Source organism: Gavia stellata, chromosome 4, assembly GCF_030936135.1.
Source record: "Gavia stellata isolate bGavSte3 chromosome 4, bGavSte3.hap2, whole genome shotgun sequence".
In the NCBI taxonomy this organism is placed as follows: domain Eukaryota; kingdom Metazoa; phylum Chordata; class Aves; order Gaviiformes; family Gaviidae; genus Gavia; species Gavia stellata.
Window position 1 is genome coordinate 40,575,035 of NC_082597.1, and position 6,104 is coordinate 40,581,138.

Here is a 6,104-nt window from a genome sequence, read left to right on the forward strand (position 1 = left end):
CATGCAGGGTCCCTCCAAGGGGATGTTCCAGAATACACAAGGCAGGCTGGGCATGGTGTCTTGCTGGGTTGCCTTTCTCTGCTCGTCCCAGCTCCTCACCGTGTACGATGGGAGTACCAGCCCTAGTCCGCTTGCTCAGTGCAGAGATTTCCATATTTCTGGCAGTTTGCCTGAGCACATCCATTGCATGCAGTAGTCAGGGGCTGAGACCAGAGTAGCTTTGTGGGACCTGTCCTCGCCCCCACAGGGCTGTGCACCCCTGGGACCAGCTGTGCGGCTTTGGAGGGCTGGCACGCAGCGGAGAAGAGAAGCCACGTGGCTCAGTCAGGAAAGTGAGTCTCTCAGCATGTGATTACTGGCAAAGCATTTTAATCTACATTACATTAACAATTCTGCAATTCTGACCATACTCTTCATTGTACTAATCTCTGATATTCTTACTATTAGTTTAAATACCTTATGTTTTGTTGGGCTTTTAACACATAGGAGAGGTATTTCCCGAAAATGAGAAAAGTGCTAGATTTGAAAACGTGAAAGCTTTGTTGGCACAAAGCGCAGCGACAAACCTGCTTGTATTGCCCAGTCTTCATCTCAGATTAATTGTATTGTGTGTTTAAGAATTGATTTCCATATGGCTTGTTATTTTGTAAACTTGTACATGTTGTGGGCATTGTGGTGACCGGTGGTGAGGGCAGCAGGGTGACTGGAGGTCATTCCCCACTCCTCTGCTTACTTGCTGTTTGACTTTTGGAAAGTTCTCTGGTCCTGGTCCACACCAGGATAGCTGTTCCTGTGAAGGACCTTAAGGAAATCTGTTTATGGAGGTGAGAACTTGATGTTTCTTGGCTAGTTACTCTGTATGAAAGATCTGATTAATGTTGGTTGCACATGTTCAAGCACTTCCAGTTCTGTGGATGAAAAATGCTTCTTGCATGAAAGATTCCCAATTCTCTGTGTTAAACATCACCCCTTTGGAGGTTCACAGGTACCCTCTGTCTCAGCTTGCCGAAAAGGATAGCACTGGGTATATTAGATGAAGAGGGGTTGTGAGATCTCAACATGTCGGATGAAAGCCTGCCAACTTCTGAAGTGCTGTCCTGCAAAGGACACGGAATTTTGTTTCACTTGTGTCTTGCTGCCATGGCCTTGCTTGCATCTTTTGCGATTCTCTTGCCTTGGCAACCCACAGAAACATTGCACACGTGCGTCTGGTATGGGCCGTTGGTTACTATATATTTTTTTATATATATTACTTTTTCACACTCTGCAATTCATAGAAAGCTGCCGCTGTGGGGTGGTTTGGTTATCTGGATAAGGTGATGCCAAGTTCCCCTCCTCTATTTCATCTTGGTAACTTCTTACAGGTAAGGGAAATAACCCTGATTTTCTGCATTTATGCATCCTTTTTTTTCCCAAGGGAGAAGGAAATATGCGGTGACACAGATTTATCACGGATTTTTAAGCCAGTGGCTTGGGGCTCACAAATCCAGATTAACAAAATCCTCTCTAGCTTTGCTCCAGAAGCTTTTGTGACTGAATCGTGCAGCTGGTTCTCAGAGCAAAAGGCAAGAAGCAAATTGAGTTGATGCAGCTCACCTGATCAACAATCATATCTTTAAGTCTGTTAGAAATGCTGTTTGCAAAGGCCTCTGGAAGTAAGTAATGTTTACAAAGATGATATTAAATCATTTTGCAGAGAGATTAACATCCTAAATTAAACATCTAAATTGGCGTGCAAAGACAGGCAGTAAATATTTCCCTGGCTTGGCAGTATGTGATGCTGAGGGGGGAAAAAAAAAATCCGAAAATTCACTCTTCTGTCCCAGCCTGCACCTTGCTGATTTAGAAATGTCTTTCTAATCCCCACAGTTGATCATGGAAGCTAGGGATTTCCTTCTAGGAGATTATTCACCGATTTCCCCCTTGGCTTTGTGGATTTCCAGTTTTTGCAGCATATTCTCTGAAGTGTATTTGCAGCCAGAACGGCTGCTTTTTTCCAGAGCCATCTGCAGAGTCGATTTTTGCATTTTACTCAATATTTATATGCTATTGCTTTGAGGAATTTTGTTCCGTCATGCTGTCTGCTGCTCCACTTCAGTAAGACCTGTCTTCTCTTTCATGTAGTGCAATTAAGTTGTTTTGTTTATACAGTATCTTTCTTTGTTAGCTTCTTAGGTTCATTCTAAAAGTTGAAGTAATAGGAGCATTTTTTGTTGCGTTTTTCCTGCTTTGTGCGTTTCTGTGTTGCCAGTAAAAGATGAGATTTCACAATGCATTAGAAAATCTAGCTACTGAATGAGGACCTTAATTCAATGCTCAGAACAGATGAGGGATGTCGTGGGGGTATCCAAGGGCATTTGGAAAGATCATTACCTGTCATTTCTGGTGTAAACGTAGCCCTTTGACAGGGGTCCTGCACAGTCTGCTGGATTTGAAGGGCTTTTACCATCTGGGCTCTTCGGTAAACGCCACAGGATGCAAGCTTGGGGGGCGTGGAGGAGAGGTAGCACAGGTCTCTGTTTCCAAACTCGGGATTTGCCCTAGATCAGAGCAAAGGTGTCTGTGAGGCATGAGAGGGCAGAGCTCTCCATGCATCTGCTGCCTCTGCTCAGCGCGCCGCTGCCGGCCCCAGCCCTGGTGCTGCTGCCCACAGGGTTTCCCTGGCTGCTCTTCGCCTCCGGGAGCCCTCTGCTCCTGAGCCAGGGATGCGACCTCATCCCCACAGGAACAGGGATGTCTACAGAGGGCCATCTCGGCTCATTTCACCCACTACATGAAAGGATCCGTCGAGCATGTGTTATCCTGTCAGAGTCCAGCTGGGAAATGTGAAAGGGGCAAGGCTGGTTAATATTTAAAAACCTGTCGTAGATTAAGTAACCTTTGAGGAAGTGTCTAATGCAGGTTGCTAGGGGTTTAAGCCTTACTTGAAAAATTAAAACTATTTTAAAGTGGGCAGTCGACACCTGTGTGGGTCTGGTAGGACGGCGGGACAGTGTGGATTGCCTGTTAACAGAAGGAACGTGCTGTGCAAGCATCTTTGCTCAGCATTGCAAATACAGGAGCTGCCTGCTGAATGTGTTTCTGCAAACTTTAGCCTAACGTATGTTAAAGCCAAGAATAAACATGTGGAAGAGGAAGCACCTAGAACAGTGTTTAGTAACAAAAGAAAAAAAACTCAGGCCATGGCTTATATTTAGGTAATCAGATGAAAGGAAGCACAGCAGAATTCCTAATTATGAAGCCTATTGTATCATGCGAATATTTTCTTGCAGTCCCTGACAGAAATCCTATAGCCAGAATTATCAAAAAATCAGCGTATTTCTGCGTGTGATTTCTCTGAGAATCAAAAGCTGCTTTTTTTTTCTCAGCAGGGAGCAGCTGCTATTCCTCCATTAACTTTCAATCAGAAATGAACCCCTTCCCTTTCTGGCATCTTAAGAGGTTGCTACACTGATCTGTCAAGCTAACAATCTTTGCTGCAGAAAGCATGAGCGGGAAAACCTCCGAGGGAATATGCGTGCAATTAATCATACTGCCTTGCCAGGTCATAGACCCACCGAATGAATCAACCCCAAAGTCTGATATTTTAGAGGTTGTGCAATTTTGTTTCTGGTTTGATATGCTTGCACGAATGCTGTCATTGCTTGCACTGCATTTAATTCGCAGCTTTTTGGTGGTCTCATGGTTTTAAGTCTTGTAAGCCAAGAAATCACTTTGCATGCATTGGCTGCATGGCTGGAGATGCAATAAGAAAAAAAAGAATAGCCCATTAAATTATATAGCTGTAATCTGGATATAAAATTTTAATATGAAATATGTTGGCATAGCGGTAAAATTACGTACACGCTTAGAATACACAATTTCCAAACACCACATAGAGCAATCATCCTGAAATAGCTCTCCCAGAAATGCAGTAAAAGTTACTTAAATCACCTTTGATATTGCATTTAAAAAAAAAACCAAAACAATTTCCCTGTAATCTAATTTAATGAGCTAATGCAGTGTGAAACATTATCTTACATAACGTAACTTTTTCATAACTTTTCAGCTAACATAAGGTTTATCCCTTTATTTATTTGCATGCCAATTGCCATTCACTAAAAGCAGTTGGAAAAAATCAGTTACTAAGCTCTTTCATATTACTGCTTGTTCAGCAAGTGACAGCAACTTATAGTTTCTGGACAAAATACTACAAATATTTGGACCACCTACAGCAGGATCAATTCAAAAAGAGATGCAAGTAGCTAATGTTTTGTTTCAAAAGCCCCTGAAAAGCCAACTTTTAGGCCATTTCCATTCTGTTGCTGTGGGATTAGGACAAATCCAGCCTTCAGATAAGGAGCAATTTATGATCATACCTATCAGAGCACAAGCAAATATTGAAGTCTGTGTCTTTTCAATATACGCCCGTGGCTGCATTTCAGTTCAATGCAGGAATGCAATTTCAATGCATTTCAATGCAAGAAACACAGGTCCCTATGCCAAGGATTTGTGGGGCTGCAACCTGAATTTTGCAGGTCAGCTGCTTTGAGCAGAGCCTTCTCCACTTGGCAGGATAGCAGCTCTTCCCCGGCCCCTTCACCTCCCTGGAGCACTCAGGTTTGGCTCGCAGTAGCCCCAGGAGAGGGGGCAGAGCGGTCCCCCCTCTCTGCTGCCCTGCCTGCCGAGGTTGGAGGCAGCAGCATCCCCAGGATGTAATATTTGGTGTTTGCCGGAGGCCTGGGTTTTGGGAACCCTGCCAGGGGTGAGGCTGCTGGGCAAGAGCAGGACCCAGGGATGCCACAGAGAGCGCTCCCGCCTAAGGGCAAATGCGAAACGCTGGAAGGGGCATGGGTTTGGCAACAAGTGAAATCTTTTGTGGAATTAAAGGGGCTGAACTATCTTTTCCTGTACTATTCCTCTGAAGAATAATGTTTGAGACGATTAAAAATTAACTGTGAAATTGCCAGGAAGTCTGTTTTCAGGCAGGGGAGACTAGTTTGGAAGGACTGAATATATAGCAGTCAGTACATCTAAATGGCATGTAGCCGAGATCCTAAATATTTTTTTCTGAAATATCATGAAAAATCGGTCTGATACCAAAGGTAAAAAAAATAACATGGAAATTCTGGAATTAGCTAGCATCTCTTGCTTTTGATGGATTAATTTTCTGTCCTTATTGAAAATATAGAGCATATGCTATGAATCTACAAGTATCCAGACAAGTGAATCACAGACAGTAAATGGTTCTGGTGTATTAAAAGCAAATAGTGTCCTGTGAACTTTGCTGCTTTTTTAAAGGCAAACTGGAGACTAATGGAGACATATACGGGAAGCAGTACACCATAGGGAGCATTTTAAATAATGCCTTGAGATCTTATTAAAAAAATTAATTTAGATCAGGCTGGCAACAAGCGAGGGGAGATTGAAAATGGGCTGCAGAACTGTCAACACAAAGCAATAATGAACAGAGAGATAACAAGCGCAGGTGTGGGGTGAGGTGTCTCGGTAGCTTTATTCATGATATGAAATGGCAAGGTAAAGGGCGAATTAATTGAATTTTTTTAAAATATGCCAGAGCAGGAGGTTTGCGAGCTCTCGTTTGCCAGGCAGGTGATTCAACAGCAAATATGAGGAGCTAAGAATATTAGCAGAAGAATAAAATGTCTTTTCTATTCCTGAAAAATACAAGGTAATAAATGAGATCTGGAGGGACAGAGCAAATATAACATTTGGTGGCAGGAAATGTCTTGGCAAGCAAAAATGTGACTGTAAAACCTTCAGATAGATACTAGACAGCACAGTGGTGTGGTCACCACTAGCTAACCCCAGCTTTGATGGCGGTTAACTGGTGTCTCAGGCTGAAACCATAGCCTTTTCTCCAGTTGCTGTCACTTAGTGACTTCTTGGGGGAATATGGGGGTACCACAATGGTTTTTTTTAACCTGTTTTAACCTATTTTTTTTAACCTGTTTTGCTCAAAGCAAAGTGTATTTCTCATTTGTGTTACATTGAAATTGCTGGGAAGCTTAGAGCAGTGTTGCACAGGATTTTTGCAGCAATTCAGGCAGTTTATGGTGCCTGAGGCTACGTGTTGGGTGCAGCGGGGGCGGGGGGGGGGGGTG